At 34.5% G+C, this 26,978-nt stretch overlaps 1 protein-coding gene across 6 annotated transcripts in view; it reads right to left on the reverse strand.

Annotated features, from left to right (window-relative positions):
- The window catches only part of JAK2 (Janus kinase 2), a 125,604-nt gene that overhangs the window by 85,643 nt on the left and 12,983 nt on the right, over positions 1-26,978 (reverse strand). Inside the window, exons 3-4 of one of the 6 annotated variants that reach the window (XM_056805450.1) lie at positions 26,737-26,861; positions 24,546-24,630 (exon numbers count right to left, since the gene is read on the reverse strand). The exons of 3 other annotated variants lie outside the window; for them this stretch is intronic. The gene's annotated coding sequence lies outside the window, so the exon portion shown is untranslated. Of the gene's footprint in view, positions 1-18,024; positions 18,075-24,545; positions 24,631-26,736; positions 26,862-26,978 lie in introns of all 6 variants that reach the window. 2 more of the 6 variants (XM_056805448.1, XM_056805453.1) reach the window with 2 other exon arrangements.

Raw genomic sequence — 26,978 nt, forward strand, 5'->3', positions numbered from 1 at the left:
AATTCTGTATTGTTTTACATACTCAAGAATATTTACAATAATAGTGCAATTTAGCACAAACTACTTTTCAGATTCCTACATACACACTAGTAGAGAACCAACAGTTAATGTTTACAGAGAATCTAAAAATAGTGGTTCTTAGTAACTATATCTTCACATCCAGTCCTCCACTGTGTGCTCAAGATGGAAAAATACACGGGGAATTTAAAATTTTTTTCATTGTTTCTTTTTTCTCTGCATCATGGAATGCCATTGACAAATAATTCATCATCTAATAGTCAAACCACCAGAGATAGAGGAAAACATGATTTAAAAAAAAAAAAAGCAATTGGTCAGTAGCAAGAAGGGATAAAAGAAGGCATAAATGCCTGCAAAATATGAAAAAAGAATTAGAAGGCTAACAATATCCTGGGTACACGCTGTGGTACTAGTTATTTCACTGTCATAAATGATTATACAATCATTTGAATTTAGATTTCCTATCATTAACAACTTTGATGACAATGAACCAATACTCACTGATGGGGTAGTTAAAATTTGGATAGACATAATGATAGAATTACAATAACTCCAGAACCTACACAAATTTGAATAACTTTCAAGCAGGACAACTCCTCTACTTTTGTTTTCCCAAAGTATATTGAGAATGGGAAGATAGGAGGGATGGAAGAAGGGGTGTCACATGAATCCATAAAAATTATTTGAAGAATCCCCCACAAAATCTTGAGAATTATTATAGCCACATTGTAACTTTTTTCTTTTTTCTGCTATATAAATTCTACCTATATTTTATAGCTATCTCTAAATTTTTAATTTTCAATATTCTTTAATATGAAATTCCTCATTCCCATCTGCCAGTGTCTTCATTGTTTTCGGCTCATGCTCAGGAATACTTCTGTATTTGTCTATTTGCTGCCTCTAGCTCTTATTTCCCACTCAATCCTTCAAAGCTGTTATAAGGAAGAGAGGATTTCAGCATATGAGGTTTATTTATCCCTTCTATGATTTCTTATGACATCTAGTGTCTATAATATAATACAAAAAATTTTTATTATTGTCTTATGAAAAGTATCACTTAATTATAGATCATCTACACTGCCCAGCATTTCCATAAGGTCTAATTTTAATACATACTAGGTGAAAGTAGGGAAGAATATAGGATACAGCTGGTATTTTACATTAGAAATATCATACAAATTAAATTAAATCTCAATTTTTAATGCCAGTGGTAGGCAATGTATCACAAATAATTCACTACAGATAATCTAATGATCACTTGTTTTCAAGCTTTAGAATTGATCACATTAAAAAAAATCCAACAATTTAAATTGTTTACATTTATGTTGTGCTTTACTGATTAATAATGTTTTGCTTCAATTAAAATAGTTTGTATTATGTATTGTATTCGCTAGATGACACAGTGACTAGAGTGCTGTTTTTGTAGTCAAGATGATCTGAGCCAGAAGACTACCTCAGACACTTCTTAGCTATGTGACTCAGACTTTCTCAGCTGCAGTTTCCTAATCTGTAAAATAAAATTAAAAGCAACCAAACCACAAGCTTGTGGTGAGGATCAAATATGTAAAGTGTTCTACACACTTTGATGTGCTATAGAAATGCTATTTACTATTATTAAGTAATGTTACTAGTAATAATAACTAAACATATGTTGCTAACTATATACCAGGCATTTGCTAAAAGCTTTACAATTATTATTTTATTTGGTCCTCACAACACCCCTAGGGTAGTAGGTACCATTATGCTTATGGGATGTGCCACCTAGCTACCTAAAAAATGAGAGAAAAGAGAAATAAGTCAACTTATGCCTGTGTCCCCTGTCAACATATTACAAAATGCTACAGGTGATTTTTAAAAATCAAGAAGAAAACAGCTTCCCAAATTTAAATTAAGTTTACCTTCATCTCAACCTTTAGGATTCAAAGTACAAGGAAGAAACAATTGGCAAAAATGCTGACAGGTCCAAGATATCAGAAAAGAAAAACTAAAACTAAAAAAAGACCAATGATTAGGATCAAAATGGAACCAGTGGTAAAAATGCTAACCTCAGAGCATGGTGGGGGCAAATGATTGATGACATTATATCATGCTATGAAGATAAAAGATATGAAGTCTTAATAAAAAATTAAATGAGTAAGATTTATAGGCACTTATAGCATAGTTCTGGTTTTAGGAAATTAGTAATAATTTCCTGTATATGGCAAATGTAGATGGATAAAAAATGGAAATCCCTCTACTGATTAAAATGAGAACAGTTGCCATGACATCTTAACCACCTTAAGAAAAATAAAATCATATTGTTTCTAGATGTTTGTTAACTTTAAATGGAATTTTGCAACCAAAATCAAGGCACAGTGTTATATATTCATTATCTCATCTGATCTTCACAAACACCATATGAGAAGAAACTCCAGTTATTATTACCTCCATTTTACAGACACGTAAACTGAGGCTAAGAGAGGTCCATGATCACACATGGTAGACAATGTCAGAATGACACTATACGAATAGCTAATTCATATATCTGAAGATGATATAGGTGTCACACATAGCTGACAGTGTGTGTGTGCATATAGTTTAATGTGAAGAACATGCTCTCTCCCCTGACAAAATGTAAATTCCTTGAGATCAGAGACTTATTTTTTGTCTTTGAATCCTTCAAGGCTAGTACAACCCCTAGAAGAACACAAATGTTTTTTAAGAAATGCTTCTAGACTGAGTCTTTGAAATGCTGAATCATGGAGACTCTCAGACAGTATTTTCATGAATTCCATGTGAATGAAATAGTATAAAATGTCTGTGAATGGTGTCAATACAGTATCCTTTTCTCAGTCCTTACAATTTGTTACTGTTGACCACTCCCCTCCTTCCCCAGTTCATGGGAGTTGTAGAGGTTATTCATGTACAGGTATTGGTTGGACCAGATGTTTTCCAAGATCATTTTCAATGGCTAGATTCTGTGATTTTGTTTCAACAAGAGGTTCAGACGAACAAACATTCTTTTAAGTTCACTTCTGGCCAATTATATTTGAACTAGTTCTATTGCAATACTTTCCAGCACAGAAATCAAACACTGTAGGATGGAGAACAGCCAAGAAAAATTACATAACGAATTGCACAAGGCCACAAACAGTCCAAATTGAGCTTCTTGCTTCTGGGAGTCAGGAAAACACTCTGTCTCTAATGGAATCCACCAGAGTGGATTGATTAGGATCTGTTTTTCAACATGTTTTTAAAAATTCTTTATAAAGAATAATTTCAAAATGTGATGATAGCTTAGATATGAGATCTGGCATATTACAGTCTGGGTTTAGTGGTACTCTTTATTTATCTCTATACACATACCAGAAAGGCAAAGCTGCTTCCAGAGAAAATGTCAGTCAGAAAATAGGTACTGGGGTTTGTTTGTTTTTTTTCACCACATATACTTCTAAATTTACCAGCTTTAGAAGTTGCAAGTATGTTAAAACACATGAAAACAACTTCTTTGTCTCTGATGGAGTTTTTTCCTGTAAACTTGGCTTGTTTGTATAGAAACTTCATTTTATGAATCTGATTTTACGGACTTCAGACTTATACAAATACAAAATGTGCATACATACATACATATATATATATATATGTATATATATATATATATGTACATTTTCAAATTTCTTTGCAAAAATCAATAATTATCTCAGGGTCCCTATCGACCAAATGAGACTGCAGACTAGAAAAGACTGGTTAAAATTTTAACTACAAGTTAATTAAATTACAAAGGAGAAGCAACTGTGAAGTTTTCCCCTTACAATGGATCTGAAATTTATCAACATACTTCTGAAAATCTCTCTCTAGTTTTACAGCATGCCATAGTATCATCAGGCCAGACCTATAATAAGCTTTTTTGCAACATTCTAATAATGTTTTCTTTTTCTACCACTAGATTTAGCTATGCTATCTTGAGGTAATAAATTCCCTTTCTTTCTCTTCTCTTATCATTATAAAAAAGAGCAAGAAATGTTGCTATAGTAAAGCTATTATTTCTTTAATAACTAAGATAAAGCTAGAATTAACTCATTATAAAAGTGTGGACCAAACTGAGCAACAATATTATTATAATCAGTTGTTGGCATAGAAACTTCCTGGGGATATAGCATATATCTAAAAATACTGCTTTCTGAATTGGTGCCAAAACCCCATTTTTATAAGATATCTAACTAGTGTACATGAAGTCAGTCGAACTGTCAAATTTAGACCACAGTTACTTGCATAATTTCCCCTTCTTTCTCACATATATTTTATCACTCCAAATAAGAGTGGTATATTCTCTAAATAAAGGAGAATGGTCTAGAAAATACAACTGCTTTACTTTTATTCTCCTTAATATGCCTCATTTGTTTTGGAGCTCCCATCTGAAGTAAACATTTGTTTATTCTTTTTTAAAACATTTGCATACTCTTTCTTAAAAATCTTAAGAGATTTGTATACTCTTTCTTAAAAAAAGCTTAATTATTTAAAAAAATCTACTATATTTTGAGTTTTACCAAATAGGATAGATGCCCAGTATCATAGGTTTTGTTGCATTATTGCTATTCTTTTTCTATATTCTATTAAATTCTATTATATTTCTTAAAATAGACTCAGGTTTATAATTTAAGTAAAAAGTCATCAATCTACTTTGTCAGAGAGTAACTCAGTGAAATCTTATAATTTTATCATTATCATCATATCCTAATTTTACATAACCATTTGCTTATAAAAGTCACTTTTTTGTTTCTTAGATCTGCAATCTTTATTCTCATAAAACGGGTAAAAAACAACTGAATCTTTCAAGTTAAGCCTCATAGTTAATATACTTCTGTAAAATTACCAGAGTATAAACTTCAATTATGTAAATTCAGAAACTCACATTAACCAAATTTATAAGGAACTGATTTATAAGTCAATAGGTAGGTGAAATAGATAGAGAGGTAGACCTGAATTTCAATCTGGCCTCAGATGCTTACTAGTTATGTGGCCTTGGGAAAGTTATTTAACCTGTTTGCCTCACTTTCCTTAACTGTAAAAATGGGGATAACAATAGCACCTACTTCTCAGAGTTGTTGCAAGAAACAATTTAAAAAAAAAGATTTATAATGCACTTAGCATAGTGCCTGGCACATAGTAAGCTCTATATAAATGCTATTATTATTAAAATAAATCAAATTTAATTAATATAGCATTTTATTAATTTATCATGGGAGATAACTGCCCTCAAAACAAGGTTGGTCATTTGCACATCTGAATATTCGCTGGTAGGCCTGCCTATCAAGGACATCAAAATATAAATCCGAGGAGAGCTTCAAGGGCAGAAAAACTTAGTAAATCATACTTTTTAAAAGATATTTCTATAGAGCTCTGTTACAGTTCATAATATCCTATAGTGTTTTTTTTTTTGGACTTGGCTTACGTTATAACCATATTGCCCCTACTCTAAAAAACACATTTATAAACTTTTTTTGAAACGTCTATTCCCTTCAAAGAAATCTTCATGACCCGACGTTTAACAACTATTTCCTAGTATGTGTATGACATGACAAAGGAAACTGATATTCCTGAGGAGAAAAAAACAACATCTTTCCTTCTTAAAATTCATGGATTTCAAATGCATCATCTAGCTGTCTTGATATGGAAGTGATGAAAGACTTCAGTGACCTATCTATTGCATAGGAGTGACAAGAACTTGGGATAACCCAAGGGTGCTAATTTTGAGGGCAGCCTCAAAATCTGAATCTTGTTCTTCCTCCTACTGTCCATATATCCCAAGACCTAGTGACTAAGAACTGGTTGTAGCCTTCCTCTACTAACTGGGACCCTTTTAATTTGTGTCAGTTTTTCCTATCCCTAAGCATTTCATGTTAGGCCTTAAGCCTTCCCTCCAACAAATTAAAATGTATTGTAAAAAAAAAAAAGTCTATTGTTTTCAGCATTATAGACCCATCCAGCAAATCTTTTCTAACCTAAGATCCAAGAAAACTGAAACTGAACATGATAGAGATAAACTGACTCAGAATATGTGTCTAAAGATCCAATTCTGTTATGCCCAAAGAGCTATAAAAGAATGCATTCTCTTTGACCCAGTAATACCATTACTAGGTCTGTATCCCAAAGAGATTTTTTTTTTTAATGGGAAAGACCTGTTTGTACAAAAATATTTATAGCTGTTCTTTGTAGGGGCAAAGAATTGGAAACTAAAGGGATGCCCCTCAGTTGGGGAATGGCTGAACAAATTGTGGAAAATGATGGTGATGGAATACTATTGTGCTATGATGAACAGGATGATTTCAGAAAGAGCTGGAAACCTATATTAACTAATACAGAGTGAAATGAGCAGAACCAGGAAAACGATATACACAGTAACATCAATACTGTGGAACAATCAAATGTGATTTCTACTAACAGCAATACAATGTTCCAGAACAATTCTGAGGGACCCATGAAAAAGAATGCTATCCACCTCTACAGGAAGAATTGTTGGAATAAGAATGCAGATGAAAGCATATGATTTATCACTTGTTTATTTGGATACATGTTTTGGGGTTTTGGTTTTATAAGATTATTCACTTACAGAAATGAAAAATATGGAAACATATTTTTGTTTGAAACTTGTGTGATAATACATGTATAACCCAGACTGAATTGCTTGCCAACTCTGGGAGGGAAGAATAGAGGGAGATAATTTGAATTATATAGCCTCAGAAAACTAATGCAAAAATTAATTATTAAATAAATTATAATAATAATAAAATTATTAATTAATCAAAAATTAAATTAAGAAATGAAAGAACCAATATAATTTGACCCAGAAATCCTAGTACTAGGTATATACAACAAGAGATCAAAGGCAAAAAAACTTCTCTAATTCATATCAAAATATTCACAGGACTTTTTATGATAAAAAGAAATGGAAACAAAGTAGTTGTCTATCATATGTAGAAGGGCTGAACAAATTGTGATTTATGAATGTGGTAGAATGCTATTGCTCTTTGAGAAAAGATGAATCTGAAGAATTCAGAGAAATAAAGAGCAATTTTATGAACAGATGTAGAAAAGTAAGTAGTCACAATTAGAAAATTCATATGCACAATGACAAGTGATGTAAGCAAAGATAACAACAAAGCAAATATGAACATTACATATAGTTAGAATGACCAATCATGGCCTCCTTTCTTTGGAGAAGTGGAGGATTATGTTTACTTCTTCAAACAGTCAGCAGACTAGTTCTGTTGAACCATTTTTCTCAGTCTCAAAGGAAGACAATGATTTTAAAATAACTCTTGTAATAAGAAAAAGCATCGAGAAGCCTTTTTAAACAACAAATTCCTATCATCAAGGATCTTAACAGTTTCTATGCTAGAGAATTCTAGAGAAATAAATTATAGAACTAATGGAGACCAACCATTCATCACCCTTCTGATATTTATCACTATAGCACTATCCTTCTTCATTTCAACATACTCAAATAACATGCTAAAATTTGCAAGATTACAGTTTGTTACAATGATTGGATTCTGACAATCTATATTATAGTGATGACTATAAAGAGTCATCCCTGTACCAATAGTAAAGTACTTCCACATGATAATGTAGAGTGAGCTCCTTGGGGGAAGAATTCCTTGTAATTAATCCCATTCAGGAAATGCAGACCCTTATAACCTTTTCACAAAGGTCGATTCTTTTTCAGATTCATAGAATTTTAAAGCTGAAAGGAATCTTAAGAGATTAACTAATCAAACCCATTTCATCTTTAAAATGAGCATTATTCAGATAAAAGCATATGATTTTTCAATTTTTTATTTGGATTTATATTTTGGGGCTTTGGTTTTATAAGATTACTTATTTACAAAAATGAACAATATAGATTTGTGTATAACCCAGATCAAATTGCCTGGCAACACCAGGAAAGGGAAAGGAAGGGAAGGAGGGAGATAATTTTATTCATATAACTTAGGAAAACTTGTGTGGAAATTTATTATAACATGTAATTGGTAATAAATATTTTAAAATAAAATAAAATGAAATAGGCATTATTATCAATGTCATACAGCTAGTAAATGGTAAAATTCTATCTCTCCAATATGTTACAAAATTAACTTTATATATAATCTGCACCCTTCAAACAATATATTTATTTTATGTCTAATCGGGTTTTTTTGGCTGTTTGATATTTGTTGGGATTTTTTTTTTTTGGTGATTTCATAGGTTGCAGTTAGGAAACTCTTTTCTCCCCAAAAGGTAAGGCTTTCTATCAATGCAAATTAATAATATTTCGACATTTGGGGCAGTTAGTTGGCACTATGGATTGAGTGCCAGACTAGAGTCAGAAAGACCCAAGTTTAAATCAAGCCTCAGGCACTTACTGGTTGTGTGTTATTGAGCACACAGGATATACAGGATGTTCAAGAAAGAGTAGTATCTCTGGTGTGTGGTGTGTCAAGCCCTTTTTAGGATTACTTTCTTCCTTTGATGTCCACTTGCCACCCAGCTCTTCCCTGTGGCTTTAAGAATCTGTAGCAAGCCCAGTGGCCACACACTAGTAAACCATGTCATTAGGTGATCTGAACCAGGTTGAGGGTAACCCAGAGTCCTCAAACTCCATCAGTAAGTTAGAGGGGTATCTACTTCCCCCCGTGGAAGGGGCAGATTAGAAAAAACTTTTCCAATAGCTATGAAGGCAGAAGAAATAGGGACTATGGAACACTTAGAGCTTGGTTAGACATCAAAGAAGCAAAGTTCATCAACTGCATCCTAGGTCATTACCAGTTATCTTGACTTTTGTCCGGCAACTGGACTTCAATGACTCTGGAATGAACAGGAAGGCCCCCACCTTTGTGCAACTTTGCCTCACTGAAATCTAATTTGTGCATAAGTCAAAAAATATCACCAAGTGATGTGACTTTGGTCCTCTTCAAGCACAAAGAAAAAGAACCAACCAACTGAACCTAGGCAAGTCACTTGATTCTTCTTGCCTCAGTTTCCTCATTTGTAAAATGAATTGGAGAGGAAAATGTCAAAATACTCCAATATCTTTGCTAAAAAAATCCCAAATGGGATCAAGAGTTGGAAACTGAATTGACTAAACTACAACAATCTAAAAATTTTAGAGGAAAGCCTGAAGCACTGAGAGGTGAAATTATTTGCCTAAGCCAACAGAGCTAGATTGTGTCAGATGTGGGGCTGGGATATAAATTGAACTGATTCTAAAGGCTGGACCTTTGTCCACTATATCATGCTGTCTCTTAAAAACAATTGTGTTCTCTCCTGAATTATAAATGAACTATGAATAAATAGACTAATGTTTGCAATCAAAAGCAGTCTACCCCTCTTTTTTTTCCTACTCTTTCTCCTTCAGTCCATCAGTACCCTTGTATTCAACAGTCATCTCTATGCAGATATCTTTTAAATCTTCTTGATTTCCTGCAGTCTATTTCATCACTGACTGCCTGATTTACCAATGGAATGTTCATAAACATATCAAACTCAACATGACCAAAACAAAACTCACATTTCTCCCTACCTCTGTTCCCCCTTAATTTCTCAGTTTCTGTGGAGGACATCACCATTCTCCTACATTCCCCATGTTTTAAACCAAAAACCATTCTCCATACCCAATTAGTGGCCAAGTCCTGTTGATTCTACCTCTTCAATATCTTTATCTGAAGTTCTCTTCCCTGACACAAAAAATTCCCACAATAGTTCAGGCTCTCACCTTTTACCATGATTTTACTATAGCCTCCTCACTGTTCTCCTTGTATCCAAACTCTCCCTGACCAACCTATCCTTCCCACAGCTGCCAAATTAATAATCCTAAAGCACAAGTTTGAATCTGTCACTCCTTTGCTCAAGAAGCCTTAGGGTTTCCCCTTTGCCTCTAGCATAAAGTATAGCTGCTGTTAATATTTGTCATTATAGCACCACCTTTCCTCATTTCAACATATTATTATAACATTATATTTTCCAAGATTACAGTTTGTTTTATTAATTATATTCTGATGACCTAGAAAATTATCATGCTCTCAACAGTAAACTGCCTCCAAATCACAATGTAGGATAAGCTATTTTTGGGGAGGATACTTAAAGCCCTTTACAAACTGGCTCTAGCCTGTCTTTCCCAAGCTGATTTATATATCATATTCCCAAATTTCCAGAGAGATGGAAAGGAGCCTTAGAGCATAGGTTTGAGGCTCACATTTCACCCACAAGAAGGTTTACCAGAGAGTAAATAATAATGAATCATTCACTTTTATATAGTACCTTAAAAGCAGCTTAAGTTGTACAATAGATGGAAACCTGGACCTGGAATAAGAAAGACCTAATTTCAAATCTGGCTTTGGCGCCTTCCTAGCTGTATCACACTTCCTATCTGGGTAAGTCATTTAATTACTATCTGCTTCCTCATCTATAAAATGGGGTTAATAATAGTACCTACCTTATACTGTAGCTGGGAAAATTAAATAATATTTTGAAAGGCACAATCTGAACTTTTAAGCACCATATAAATGCTATTGTTGTTATTATTATTATTATTTCTGACAATATCCCTCAAGTAAATATAAACAAAGTGATTTTTAAAAACAAATTTGGGGTTGGCCAATGTTCCTATTTCAATAATTTGCATTTTTAGTGTATGTGCTGCCTAAGCAAGCACAAAAACTTGCATTTTTAAAGTGATGGAAACCCTGTGAATTTTTAATGTTTTTGTTTTTGCCTGTCTTAGGAGGGGTTTGGGGAGTGAATTACTTTAATTTTTTTAAGTGATAAGGAACAATGTGCTAAATGCATTCACTTTGGTAGAAAAGGGTAAAGAAGAGGGAAGAGAATTTAGATAACAAGCGATTGTCTACAGAAACCCACCATGCAATTGGCCATTAAATAGCTGAGAGTCTGGGATTGTGTATCTAAGTAGGTATATAAAAATCGGTTGAAGGTGTTCTGAGTCAGCAAATATCATTCCTATCTACAAGTCACAAGGGAAGGTGAGAAAGGAAGAGGACAGTATATTTGAGACCCAGGGAAAAATTCAAGAGAAGGGACTTAAACAGAAAACACTATGATGAGCACTGTGATTACAAAGACAAAACAATGGTCCCAAATCTCAAGGAACTTAAACTCTATTGAGGGAATACAACAAGCACAAAGATAAAAGAAATACTGGGTGATATGAGGAGGGAAAGAATACTTACAACTTACTTGTAGGATGGAAAAGATTTATTAAGCACCGACTATGTGCCAAATAAAGTGCTAAGCTCTGGACACACAAAAATGAAAAAAAAAAAGTTCTCAAGGAGCTCATGTTTTAATTATGGGAACTATGTCTTCTTTAAAGGGATAATTGAAGCTCTTCTGGTCCAGGGTAGGCTTGTATAGCTTAATCTTTGAGATAACTATATGTATTTGGACCTAATGGGATCACCAAGAGAGAAGGGGAAAAAATTCAGTTCAAAGGCTTCAGGGATGATGCTCCAGCAAAAGAAACAGAAAAAAAAAATGAAAACCAAGAAAGAAGCTAAAGGAGGAGAAAGGATGCTTAAACAGGGGGTTGAATACAACATCAAAAAGACACAGAAATTATTAACCTTTTTGTTAAAAAAAATGTGATTGATTTTAGCAACAAGGGAAAATTATCTTGGAGAGAATAGTTTCCTTTTTTCATTTAATTTTTATCCTATTTTTTCCAATCATAATTTTTTTTAAATGTTATATTCATTTTTTAAAAGTTTGAGTTCCAAATTCTCTTTCTCCCTTCTCTCTCCTCTAATTCAGAGGGTAAAAAGTTTGATATAGTTTGTACATGTATAGTCATGCAAAACTGTTCCATATTAGCTATGCTATAAAAGAAAACACAGACCAAAAAAATAAGAGTAATAAAAAGTAAAAAAATATGCATTGATCTGTGTTTATACACTGTAAGTTTTATTTCTATAAGTGGATAGCATTTTTCATCATAAGTCCTTTGGAATTGTTTTAGATCATTGTATAACAAGAATAGCTAAGTCATTCACAGTTGATTGTCATAGAGTATTGCTGTTAATGTGCACAATGTTCTCCTGATTCTGCTCATTTCATGTTGGACTTTCTTGCTCATAATTTCTTACTACACCATAGAATTCTATCACAATTATAAAACATAACTTATTCAACCATTCCCCAATTGATGAGCATTCCATCACAATTCTTTGCCACCACAAAAAGAGCTGCCAAAAATATTTTTTGCATATATATATATATATATCCTTTTACTTTTTGATCTCTTTAAAATATAAATGCAGTAGTGGTATTACTAAGAGGTTAAATTGTATGCCCAGCTTTATAACATTTTGGGCAATTACTTTCCAAATTTGTAGGATCAGTGTTTTACAGCTTCAACATCGAACCTTTAGTGTCCCTATTTTTACACATTCCTTCCAACATTCATCATTTCCTTTTCTGTCATAGTCATAGTCAGTCTGATGGGTGTGATGTTTTTAATTCATGCTGCTATCCATTTCCATTTTATGGGTGAGTTCATTCCATTTACATTCACAGTTATGATAATCATCTGTGTATTCCCCTCCAACGTGATTTCCTCTTTTAATCATGCACTTTCTCCTTTCACTCTTTCTTGCCACACCAGCATTTTGCTTTTTACCATACCTCCAACTTCTCCTTTCTTTATCACTCCCTTCCCCACCAAGCCCTTTCTTATTCCCCTAATACTCTGTAGGGTAAGACAGGATTCGATACCTCAATGAATCTGACTGTTCTTCCCTCTCTGAATCAATTCCAATGAGAATAAGGTTTAAGTATTACTCATAACCACCCTCATCTCTCCCTCCACTGTAATAATTTCCCCATAACTCATGCTTCTTTATGTGATATAATTTATCCCACTTTACTTCTCTTTCTACAATCCTTTTTTATCCCTAAATTTTCTTGCACATTATTATAAACATATATCATAAAATTACTAACACACCTTCTATGTTTACTTCTTCTATCATAATAATGATTACAGTTTTTATGAGTTACAAATATCATCTTTCCATACAGGAATATAAACAATTCGACTTCATTGAGGCCCTTAAATTTTTTCTCTTTCTTATTTACCTTTTTGTATTTTATATTTGGGAATCAAATTTTCTGTTTAAACCTGGTCTTTTCTTTAGAAATGCTTAAAAATCTTCTATTTTATTAAATAACTATATTTCCCCCTGAAAGAATATAGTCAGTTTTGATGAATAGGTGATTCTTGGTAAACATAGTTTCCTTACCTTCTGGAATGTCATATTCCAAGCCATCTGGTCTTTCAATATGTAAGTTGCCAGGTCCTGTGTGATCCCGGCTGGGCTACAAGATATTTGAATTGTTTCTTTCTGGCTGCTTGCAATATTTTCTCCTGGGTCTGGGAGCTCTTCGACTTGGCTATAATATTCCTGGGAGTTATCATTTGAGGATTTATTGCATGAGGTGATCTATTGATCCTTTCAATTTCTATTTTACTATCTTGTTCAAAAATATATGGGCAGTTTTCTTTGAGTATTTCTTTTAATGTCTAGACTTTTTTTTATTATGACTTTCAGGTAGCCTAATAATTCTTAAATTGTCTCTCCTGGATCTAGTTTCCAGGTCAGTTATTTTTTCAATGAGATATGCCATACTTTCTTCTATTTTTTCATTCTTTTGGTTTTGTTTTATTGTTTATTGATGTCTCATGAAGTCATTAGCTTCCATTTACCCAATTGTAATTTTTTAAGAATGAATTTCTTCCACAACCTTTTGATCCTCCTTTTCCTTTTGGTCCATTCTACTTTTCATGGAATTCTTCTTGTCATTGGATTTTTGTGCCTCTTTTTCCAGTTGACTAATTTTGCTTTTTTAAGATGTTATTTTCTTTTTTGCATTACTTTCATTTCTTTTTCCCACTTTTCTTTCACCTGTCATTTGATTTTTTAATTCCTTTTTGAGTTCTTTCAAGGCTAGAGACCAATTCCAATTTTTCTTTGAAGTTTTGCTTGTTTGCTTGCTCTCGAAGATAGCTTTGGTTTCTTCATTTGAAAATTGCCTTGTTCTTTGTCACCATATTAATTTTTTATGGTAAGGTGCTTCTTTTGCTGTTTGCTTATTTTCCCATACTTTTTTTTGCCTGTAGACTAAGAGTTCTGAAAGCTGATGATTCTGTCTCCTCTGCTTATGGCTTGCAGTACTCAATATTCTGATCTATTTTGCTCTGGGGCTAAATATTCACCATAGCCCTTGAAACTTAAAAGAGTCAAGTGCTACGGACTTCTGGGCCTCATTGCAAAATGGTGCCAGGGTCTGGACTTCAAGGGGTGGGTATGGGTTGTGGAATGTTCAATTGTTGGTGTAGGCAGGGTCCCTGGACCTCAAAGTTGGCCTCTATGTCCAGGCTTGAAACCTGACGCAGTAGGTGGTAGGTGGTTAGCCGGCCTTCCTCTGTGTTTAGTTTTTCTTCCGGTTCCCTCTTATCCCATGGCTGCCTACCTTTCAAGTTTCATTCAGGAGGAGAGCCCCCTCACTCAATCTTGCTGTTGGTTTTTGACTCTTACCATTTTGAGGTACTTTCTGAAGATTGGTTTGGAAGTATTCTCAGAGCAGTTTCAGCTTTCACTGCTACTAAGCCACCATCTTGGCTCAGTCCCTCAATGCATTCCTGATGGGTGTAAGGGAATATCTCAGAATTATTTTAATTTGCATATCTCTAACCAATAGTGATTCAGAGCATTTTTATATGACTAGACAGTTTTGATTTCTTCATTTGAAAATTGCTTGTTTATAATCTTTAATCATTTAACACTTGGCAAATGACTTATATTTGAATATATTTGGCACAGTTCTCTATATAGTGGAGAAATAAGTTCTTTATCAGAGAAACTTGCTGCAATTTTTTTCTAGTTTCTTGTTTCCATTCTAATCTTGGCTACATTGGTTTTGTTTGTGCACAACCTTTTTAATTTGATGTAATTAAAATTACTCATCTTACATCCCATAATGCTTTCTATCTTTTCTTTGGTGAAAAAGTAGTTTCAATGAAATTGTGCATTCAGAAGTTAGATTCCAAGAAGTTGAGGAGCAAGCAAGAAGTAAGGGTGTAGGGAGTAATGTAAAAAAAAAAGTAGAAAACTCTTCCAAAAATTTGATGAGGAAAGAAATAGGAAATATAAGATGAAGGCTTGAGGGAATGGCAGTATCATTTTTTTTTTAAATGAAGAGCTGGCTAAGTCAAGATGGAGGAATAGAAGAGGCAACCCAAATGAATTCTTTCAACATTCTCCTACAAATAACTTTAAAATAATGCCTCAAATCAAATTTTGGAGTGGTGGAGCCTACAAAAGGTCAAAGTTAAACAGGATGAAGAAAACTTGGGAATTCAGCAGGAGAAATCTGTGATACCAGGGTAGAAGCCTGTCCAGAACATATGCACATAGCAATTGTGACACCAGCAATAGCAACAACAGCTTCAAGAGTTCTGAGCCTAGAGGTAGTAAGCAGGTCAGTGAACTAGTCAAAAAGAGATTACAAGGGACCCTTTGGAGGTTCTGGGTACAGCTGACTGGCAACTTTATTGCTCAAATGCAGTTCTAGGTTGTAATTCCTGGGTAGAAAAGTACACTTATGATTGCACACAAGGGAGTACAGACTCTAGTTGCAGTTCCAAAGCAGAAAGGAGGTATTGCACTAGCAGAAGCAAAAGAGCAGGGGCACTGGTCACAGGCCAAGTTCCAGGAGCACTATCACTTCACAGCTGCAGGGAAGCAGGGAACCTTCATGAATATAAAGTCGAGAGCACAGGCCAGGAGAACTGTGACGATACCTCTTCCCAGACCACACCACCTTGGAAGCACCAAAAACTTGCAGACCCCCAAATTTAGGTCTGAGAATAGCAGCAAGAAAATGCCTGAAGCCTAGGACAATACCTCCCCACCCCCAGATAAATAGAGCCGAACTTAAACATAAAGTTCAAATTTCACAATGTAAAAACAGTTCTAAAGCTCAAAGAAAAATGCTAATTGAACCTAAGTCCAATAAGAATTCCTAGAAGAGTTAAAGAAAGAAATAAGAGAAGCAAAGGAAAAACTGGGGGAAGAAATAGGAGTGATACAAGAAAATTATGAAAGAGATTTAAAAGCTTGGTTAAAGAAGCACTAAAAATATTGAAGAAAATGACTTCTTAAAAACAAAATTGGCCAAATGGAAGAAGAGGCATAAAAATCTACTGAAGAAAAGTACTACCTAAAAAGAATAGACTAAGTCAAAAAGGAGGTACAAAAATTCACTGGAAGAAAAAAACTCCTTGAAAATGAGAATTGGCTAAATGGAAAAAAAAAGAGATACAAAAGTTCATTGAAGTAAATAAATTGGAATTGGTCAAGTGGAAACTAATTACTCCATAGGAAGGAAAGAGAGAATTTGGAACTCAAAAAAAGGTTTAAAATGAATAAATTAAAAAAAATATATTTTAAAAGAAGTCTTAAACATGTTTACATGCAGTAGGGAAGGAGTAAGTAGATAAGGAGAATGAAGATTAAAAAAGAGAAAATTTTAAAGGAAAACCACCTGGAAGAAACTGGAGACAATGTAGATCAAGGACTTAATTAAAGGGTTTGCCTTGGCAAGGAAAACACTATCTATTCCTCAAAGACAAAACTAAAGGAGAGTAAGTATAAGGTCTAGAATGCTTCTGAGATGTGGAATAGGAGAGAAGCAGGACCTTTTTATTATGACAGATGATCTCTATTTTTCTTAGTAAAATGGAAGAGGAGGCCATCTGCTAGAGCTACACAGAGATGTAAGAGTTAAAAAAGGTTGCCCAATTGTAATAGTTAAAAAGGATGGTTGCCAAATTGTAATAATTACAATTAAAATTAAATTATGAGTTAGTAGCTTTAATAGTGTTATTACAGCAAAGAAGAGATAGAAGAGGGAAATGTAAGAAGGAGGTAGAGGGTTGCCTAGCCTACCACAATAAGAGTCATTCTGATGAGATCTAGCTCACCCCACCAAGAGGGGTCCAATCTCCAGCCAGAACAATGGAAGAGTCTGGTCAGTAGGAGTGTCCAGAATAAGAGTCTCCTCAGCAAGAGTTTTCAGTCAGCACTAGAGTCTGAATCAGAGTCCCTCCAGAATCCAAATGGGAACCCGAATCTCTCTTCCACCAGAATCTGAATGGGAATCCCAATGTCCTTTCAGCAAGAGCCACCAGCACAGGAATGACTCTGAGTCTCCTCAGATGAGTCACCAATGCAGTAATCCAAATCTCCAGAGAGTTGAGTGTAAATCTGAATCCAAATGTCCCTCTTCGTGCTGGGTCTCACCTTATAAACATTTTCCTCCACCCACTAGTTCTCCCATATCACATCTCAGGAACCAATCATAGTTTCTTAATTTGTCTGGCATTGCCCAGGGGGCAGTGCTTATGGGATCAATTTACTGTCTCATTGGTTTCAACTTCCTTTCTCTGAGGATGTATCTGTACTTGCAATCAATGCTAAAGAATCTTCAAGTTTCTGATTGATTACATTGAAGAAAACTAAGGGAGTGTAATTTCCTTTTCACAGAGGGTTTATTAGGAAAGAAGATTTGCATATTTGGATAAACATGGATAGGAAATTAAGGTTAATATGTCATTGGCTTAGTAGAATCACATAAAATGAAATGAATTGCTCATAAATGATTTTATTCTATATTACCTCTTCTAGGCCTGCCCCAAGACAAACGTGGAGAGAGAGTGGGTGAGAGACTTTTTGTTCAAAATAACCATACTCAACACAGTCTCTGAATCTGATATGCAACAGAATATGGATTGCATCTTTACCACTTGTGCTAACTTTGACCTGAGAACACCAAAAAAACAGAGATTCTCCACCAGTCTATACCATACCTTCCATACATGAGACCATCAGTTATAGCAAATAAAGAAATTCTCAATGCTGTGAAGAAGTTTACTTACCTTGGCAATATACTTTCCTGAGATGAACACTTACTTACATGAGGAGGTTGACACACACTGCCAGAGCTAGCTCAATGTTTGGGTGGCTCTGAAGGAATATATGGGAGAGACGAGGTATCAGGCTGTCTACAAAACTGAAAGTTTACAGAGTCATTGTACTGACTTCATTATTGTATGGCTATGAAATATAAGACAGAATACCAGCACCATGTCAGAAAAGTGAATTGCTTCAAGTTGAATTGTCTTAGGAAGATTCTGAAGATTACCTGGTAGGATAAGGTACCAAACACTGAGGTACTTTTTCAAAATGAACAGTTAAGCATTCAAACTCTACTGTAAAGAGCACAACTCTGATGGGTTGGCCAAGTTGTTCTAAAGCCAAACATATATACATATGCCTAAGACTATTTTGCAGAGAACTTGCACAAAGCAAGTGTTCACATGGAGGTCAGAAGAAGGAATGCAAAGACACCCTAAAGGTTTCTCTGAAGAATTTTGGTACTGATTGCAAAACATGAGACACCGGCACAGGATCATCTAGCACAGAGTACCTGCCTCAAAGAAGGAGCTGTGCTCTAAGAATAAAACAGAATTGTAGTAGCTCAAAGAAAATGTGAAATTTGCAAATTTGTAAATATCTACACTCCATATGTTTATACAAACTATGTGCCTCACCTGTGGTAGAGCCTTCTGAACTCACATTTGATCTGATCAGCCACAGTCAGACTCAATGAACACTGACCTCAACAATGTGATGTTATTTTGGTCCTTTGAGTACAAAGAATGAGAGACCAAAACCTTCCTCCCCCTCCAAACTTCCCAATTTTGTTAAAGATACCATTTTTCTCCAAGTAACTCAAGTTCTCAACCTTTGAATCATCCCTGACTCTCTTCTCCTTTTCCTAACTTAACCAATCAGCTGCCAAATTTTGTTAATGCTATTTTTATGCCATCTCTTACATTTATCCCCGTCTATCTACTAACACAGCTACCAGCCTATTTCACAGCTTCATCACTTCTCATCTGGACTATAGTAATAACCTCCAATTTGGTCACCATGTTTCCAGTCTCTTCCCTACTCCAATGCACTCTCCACTCACTTTCCAAAATAATAGTCAAAGAATATAGGTCCAACCATGTCACTCCCCAGTTCAAAGACCTTCACTGGTCTTTCACACTCCCAAGCTTCACTAATTCCTTTGTTCCTTTTAAGAAAACCATTTTTTCTAATACCAAGACATATTGTAAGGAATGACTGTGGAAAGAAAGCAAATAGTCCCTTATACATCAGTAAGATCATTATCATAGACACGTAGCAATGTGAAGCTGCCTCGGAAACCCTTGAAGCATGGCAGGAACCCTTTGCCCCACCCAGATACTGCTCAATTACTACCTGTTACCAATACCAAACTGGTCCTAATCCAGGCATCACACTCTACTTATACTTCTCTGCAATAGGGGCTACTTTTAATAATCCACAACACAGCATTCCCTCATTTGGCACAGAGTTTGACAATGCCATGTTTTTTAGATCATACCAAATCACTATCCTACTTAATCAACTCCAGAGGCTATTATAGCTCTAGAATCAAACATAAACATCTCTGTTTACCTTTTAAAGCCCTTTACAATGTGATCTTAACGTACCTTTCTGACCTCATTGGGCATTACTACTCATTTTTCTAGATTCTAAGATCCAATCAAATTGGCCTTCTCTTTCTCATACTTAACACCATAACATTTCTTTTCTTCAAGCCTTTGAATTGAAAGAACTTCCATGACAATAATGTACTTCCTCCTCATGGCCACCTCAAAGAATTCCTCTTTTCTTTTTTTTTTCCTCTTTTCTTTCAAGATGCAGTTCAAGTACCAACTTTTGCACAAAGCTTTTCATGATCTTCCAACTGCTAACATTCTCCCTCCCAAGCTATCACATATTTACCTAATCTGTTAGTTTGGAAAAGGATTTTTTTTTTATATTTAGTCTGTATACCTATATGTGTATTGGATTGCCTTTCCCCATTAGAATATAAGCTTTTTCCAAAAACAGATTGCTTCAATCATTGTATTTATATCCTGAACACCAGCATAGTGCCTAAAAAAGTGCTTCACAGTTGCTTACTGATTATTTAGTATCATCTGCAAAGTATAAAACAAAGAAATGCAAGCTTTACTAAAGGTGATTGCCACTATAATGAAAAAGATCTAGCACAAAGTTAAAACTATAGAAGGATTCTCTATCGATGGTAAGATCTTCCATATACTCTAATTTGCAAATGATAATGTGCTGGTTGCATTAAGCATTAGAAAATGAGCCACTTGGAAAATATTTATAACAATTCAAAAAAGTTTGCCAACATCATTAGAACAAGAATTACCAAGTGGATGAGGAATATCTGCTGGCCATATCTCAGCAAGTATTTGGATACTGCTACGACACAATTTATAGAGCTTGACAATCAGTATATATATCTGGGAAAAAATAAGTTTATGACCAGACTTAAAACAGGAAGAGGAAAGAGGTCTAGATTGCCTTAAAGAAACTGCGACGCTGTTCCAAAAAGCTCCTAGTTTCCAATGGAAACAAAGATCTATCTTTTTAATACCAGCATTCTTCCACTATTGCCATATGGCAAACTCGCAACTGTATGATAGAAAGAGAAAATGAGCTAATCACATATTGAGAGCAAGGGACAACAGGTGTTGTAACCAAAGGATTCCACTGTCTCCTTTCTAATGTCAGAAGGTAAAGATGACTTCTAGTAGGTTAGATAGATTCTCTGTGGCAAACCAATGAGATATGAACAAAAGTCAAACAGGATGAATAGTTGTGGATTGGCTGTAATTTGCATTACTAGAGGGAAATCTTGAATCTGGGAGATCACAGATTCATTTGAATATTCTATAAGACCAACGTCATACCATCATATCCTCCAAAAGGCAGATACAAAGGAGACTGAAAAAAACACCTTAATTTGTGAGAATTCTATCACTTCTTGTCATAATTTCTTTCACTGTTTATATTTCTTGACTTTTATCCTTATTCATTCAACTATGCAATTCAACACATTATAACTTAACTTTCACTTTAATAATTATTAAAAAGTAATTTATTTACTAAGTATTGTAGTTATGAATTACTATATAATCAGAAGTAGTTGAAAATCCTGAAATCACCAATTCATAAAATCTACTCACAATTCTGATGAAATTACTTTAAACTTTTCACTATTTTCTAATGACATAAAAGTCAATGCATCTCCTTAAATGAAAATCATAATTCCAGAACATTTTCTCCTTCCATGATATTCACATTAACCTTTTACTGTCATAGTTAAATAAAAAATTACGTTTGATCATGTATAAATTACATATTATTACTCAGGGATTGATTCCCATTTTCAATATTTACTAACCATGTGACCTGGGATACGTCACTTAACCTGCCTTTCACTTCAGGTTTATCAACTATAAAATGGGAGTGGTGTTTTTGATACCACCACTCTCACACAAGATTGCTGGGAGGAAAACCTTTTGTACACCTTTATGACATATAAATTTACCTCCTTTTGTTTCTTTTCTCATTTCTTTTAGTATTAACCTCTTTTTTTTAGCTCTAGTTCTGTGTGTATATATATATGTATGTATGTATGTATGTATGTGTGTATATTTATGCATACATATATCTATATACATATTTATGTCTTGGCATTTTATCCTATACATTTTGTCACTGTTTCCTCTAAGTGTAATTCTTCTAGCTGCCCAGGTGATAATAAAATTTTTACAAGTTACTAATGAACTCTTTTTTTATAGGGATACATATTATTTTAACTTATTGGGTCTCTTTAAAAAAAGGGGGGTTATTTGTTTTGTTTTTCTTTTTTAATTACCTTTTGATGATTCTCTTGAGTTCTGTGCTTAAGCATCAAATTTTCTGTTCAGTACTGGACTTTTCTTTACAAATGCTTGGAATTCTTCTATTTTGTTAAATGACCATACTTTCCCCTACAAGAATATAGTCAGTTTTGCTGGGTAGTTGATTCTTGGTTGTAGACCTAGTTCCCTTTCTTTCCAGAATATCATATTCCATGCCTTTCGGTCCTTCAGTGTGGATCCAGCCAGATCCTGTGTTATCCTCACTGTTGTTCCATGGTATCTGAATGACTTCTTAGCTGCTTACAATATTTTTTCCTTGGTCTGATAGTTCTTGAATTTGGCTATAACACGCCTGGGTGTTCTCAGTTGGGGATTAAGTACAAGAGGTGATCTGTGGATTCTTTCAAACTCCACTTTTCCCTCTTGTTCTAGAATATTGGGGCAGTTTTCTTGGTTAATTTCCTGTAGTATGACATCCAGGCTTTTTTCTTTTGTCATGGTCTTCTGGTAGACCAATGATTCTTAAGTTGTCTCTCCTGGAATGATTTTCTAAATCTTCTGCTTTGTGAGATGCTTCCTCAATTTTTTCATTCTTGTGATTTTGTTTTAGTGTCCTGCTGCCTTGTGAAGTCACTTGCTTCTAATTGTTGAATTCTGGTTCTTAAAGACTGGATTTCATCCCTGGCTTTTTGGTCATCCTTCTCCTTCTGGTCTGATTTTCTTTGGAGGTCATCTTTCATCTTCTTTGCCTCATTTTCAAGCTGATTAATTTTGGCTTTCAAGACAGTTTTCTGTTTCCAGATGACTTATCTTGCTTTTAAAGTTGTGTTCAGCCTCTCTTAATTGTGTTTTGAATTAAATTTTGAGTTCTTCCAGAGCCTGTATTCAATTTGCTGGGTTTTCTGTTTTGTTTTGTTTTTTGTTGGAGTGCCCTCATCCTTCTCTGTTTTGTTTGCACTTTGTTCATTGCCTATATAGAAGTTCTGTCGTTTCTTTTTTCTTTTTCTGTTGTTTCCTCATATTTACCCCTTCTTTATTCCCTGCTGTTGCCTGAGCTCTTGCTCCTCTCATTTTTTTGTGTGGTTTTGGGCTTTTCTTTCTGCCTTCATGCTTGGAGTTTTGTCAGTAAATCTCTCCGTGCAGTCTGTGGAGGAGGGGTGTTGGAGCTTGAGCTTCTCTGCCCTCTGAAAGCTTTGATAGGATTAAGTCCAGCAGTCTGTGGGGGAGGGGTTTTGGAGCTTGAACTTCCCAGTCCTGTGGAGGTTCTGATGGGATTAAAGCTGGCTGGGTTGCTGGATGTGCCCTGGGGCCAAAACCTCAAGAAGGGGGATTGGGAATGTGGAGTGTCTCCACTGCTGCAACTGTGCCTCCCAATCTGTGCTCTCCTTTTCTCCTCTATCTGCTTCCCCACTGCCTGTGTTGGATGCTCTGAGCCTGGCACAGCTTTGCCCACAAGGTACTCCCTCCAGACCAGCGCCTTTGCCCACCCAGAGGTTCCAGCTGCTGCTGGAGGCTTAGCACTCTAAGTGGGGGAGGGGTCCTGGGTCCTTCCTTCTTCCTTCCCTTTAAACCCGAATTTTCTCTAATTCTGGCTTTTGAGGGGGGGGGGGCATACCTTTTAAGTTGAGTCCAATAGGAGGGTTCCTTGGCTCTGTCTTGTTGTTAGGTTTGATTTTCAGTCCCCTATGAGCATTTAGTTTGCATTGGTAAGGAAGAGTTTTCAGAGGTCTGAACGTTTGCTGCCTCTATGCCACCATCTTGACTCCGCCCTCCCTTTTGTATACCTTAAAGCACTTTATAAGTATGAGTTAATCATATTCAAGGCTCAATGTTTTTATTCTAAGGCTAGGTATTCCTCTTAGTAGCATAAAGTGTAACTTGTAAAATAAAAAATTGATACCTTATATTATTTTGTATTATTTTAATAAGAATTAACTAATGTACTATGTATTAATGATTAGTTCACTATGTTGTCCCTCTTTTTGTATAAGTTTGAACTCTCTTAAACCTGTAACAGTTGCCTATTGTGAAATTTGAAAATTAATAAATTATTAATTGAGAATTATATCTGATAGGAATCAATATTTGTGAACCAAAAAAAAGTGTCAATTATATTGGCCCTATTAGTAAAACATGTAAGAGATTAACTTTCCTATTTCTATGGACCTATGGGCTAAAGTTCAAACCCAAAAATTCTCATCTGTGAGCTTTTGATGTTCATGGCAGGGAGATGAGTCAATCTGGTTATAGGATGTTTGCCCACCATGAGACTTTCCAAAGGACATTAACCATGGGATGTTGGTCCATTTGGTGAGGAACTGATATAAACAATACCAACTAATCAGGAATGAAATATATCTGTATCGTTACTGTGTAAATGTTGTAAAAGAGTTGCTCTGACTGTCAAATGCATCCTTGACTATTGAGAGGTTATAGATCCAATTTATTGGAATTTGTTAGCCATGTTAATAAATTGATCATGCTCAGAACTTTGTGCTTCAGTTTCTCTTTTTCACAGATTTTTATGACACCTACATGTATCTTATTCGTCCTATGCAAATCTTGTCCACATCTTCTCACAAATTCTCCATGAGAATCCATACAATGTGCTGGGAGGAATCTCTAGATGTGCTGACTTTATATGGATGCTAATGACTCATGAAAGTTGTTCATCCATTACCTCATTTGGTACTTAATAGCTTCCCTTCTTTTTCTAGTGGCCCATCTTTCTGATGACATTCTTGATTCTTGATCCTGTGCAATTCCTTGTAAATAGTAGATCAAAAGAGATTTTTTATTTCAGAGATTTTTGAAAGTGATGGTTAGTTAAATCATACTAAATGTATGCTATTAACATACAAGTACTACCCAAAGAAAAATTTTGGTTTGAAGTACAATTGTTTGTAACTATGCCAACTACTAAATGTTTTTTAGTTTTTCCCTAAAGAAACTTTCCTTAATGTACCACTGGTAACTAAAATCTTATAAAAAGTAAAGTAGGTAAAATCTTTCAATCCTCAGAAAAAAGAATCATGCAAATATTAAACACTTAAACATTAACTGAGCAAATGCTCATCTAGTGAAGCTCTGTCACTTTCAAATGAGGAAACTGAGGCCAAAACAAGACTAAAGGACTTAATTGCATTTTAGCACAGGGTCTGACACATAATAGGCCCTTAATAAAAGATATTAATGGACTGACTTGCCATTACTTAGGCAGTAAATATCAGAGCTGGGATTATCATTTTCTGCCTTAGATAACTGCCTCTTTCCTCCAACCACTAGCTCCCATGATACATAAGATTAAGAGCAATAATTTATTCATCTTTGAATCTTTGCGTGCTTAGCATAATTCCTTTTTTCATAAATTTGTTAAATCAAGATTACATTTTATTTACCTTTTAGATAAAAAAAAAATTCTTCTCTTTAAGTGATTCTATACATTATCATTGCTTCAGCACTTAAAATTCCCTTTTCCCACATCATTTCACATCACTCCTCTTTTAATATCTTTAATATCCTGGATTAAATCAGAATAATTGAGAGGAAAAATAGACTTCTAATTTAACTAGTTGGGAAAATCCAATAATTTACCAAGAGAAAAAACAGATAATTCAATTCAATTTATTTATTAGGTGCCTACTATACTTAAGAAATTGTGCTGGGGAATAGCTGTAAATTTTGAAACATGTTATTGTAAATATAACTGATATTTACAAAGTATTTTAAACTTTACAAAGTACTCATAGACATTACCTCATTTGAACAACACAACAATCCTATGAGGTTAAGTAGAAATTGGCTTACTTTTCTATTTGTATCCCTATCATTTATCATAATGCTTTGTATATTATAAACCCTTAATAAATGTCTTATTCATCTAACACAGAAAAACTGAATATATATATGTACATACATACATATACGAAGAATACACACACACACACACACACACACATATATATATATATTTATATTTATATATAAACCTTAGTGGTTGGTTCCAAAGCAGAAGAGTACCAAGGACTAGGTAATTGGTTTCAGTGACTTTTCCCAGGGTCACACAGTTAGGAAGTGTCCTAAACCAGATTTAAACCCAGGACCTACCTACCATCTCTAGGCCTGAATCTCAATCTACTAAGCCACCTACCTGTCCTGGAATATACTTTTTTATCCAGAAGAATTCTATTACAGAAAGATCCTATCTATGGTCTCCCTTAAGATGTAGCATGGAACAGTAGAAAGAACACTGAACCTGAAAATCAAGATAGCCAGGTTCTAAATCTGACTGCTACTGACTAGATGCATAATGCTGGGGTTAAATTCATTACAATTTAGCTTCCTTATATGTAAATTGAAGGAGTCAGATTATATAATCATTTTCCAGTTCTAAAATATGTAATGATTCTTAGCTCATATTTTAATTTTTTTTCTCTCACACAAACCACTAATAGAACCTTCTTCTAGACCATGCAAACACTTGACAAATCATCCTCATATTCTACTTTTCATTGGTCCCCATTCTAAAAAGCCTTAAAAATTGTTAAGTTTATTTCTTTCTCTGGGTATAGTATAAGCAAATCTTGGCAATGATAAGCATAAGTTCTCAATTTTTAAGTGACTTGCCTAAAAGAGGTAACATCTTGACTCAAAAGTTAGCAATAGTGCATGAAAATAAGAGTCAAATTTACAGTCTACAACTTTTCTTTTCATTAAATACTGAAGCTGATAATTTGATAACTCTTGCTTAAAGTAACTGAATTAAATTTGAAGTTGAAAATTAAACACAACCACCAAATTAAATCCTAAGAACTAAGAGAAATTGCCATACTCTCAGTTAAATTCACTGCCACACCTTTCAATTCTCTTACCCAAATCTTTATTATTCCTCTGTCTCCCCTGTCTGTTTTTTCTCAGTCTCAAGTATTTCATAGTTTTTCATTAGAACAAATAATTAAAAATCTTAAGGATGTAATGAATTTTAAAGATGATCATTCTGGTGAGGGAAAAGAAACAGAGGTTACATTGCCCAATCAATAAGAAGGCCCAGTCTGTTTGACTTTTTAGAAAGATATATAAAATAGGCAACTTTTTAAGTAAAAAAAAATCAATC

This window comes from Monodelphis domestica, chromosome 7 (assembly GCF_027887165.1).
Source record: "Monodelphis domestica isolate mMonDom1 chromosome 7, mMonDom1.pri, whole genome shotgun sequence".
Classification (NCBI taxonomy): Eukaryota; Metazoa; Chordata; class Mammalia; order Didelphimorphia; family Didelphidae; genus Monodelphis; species Monodelphis domestica.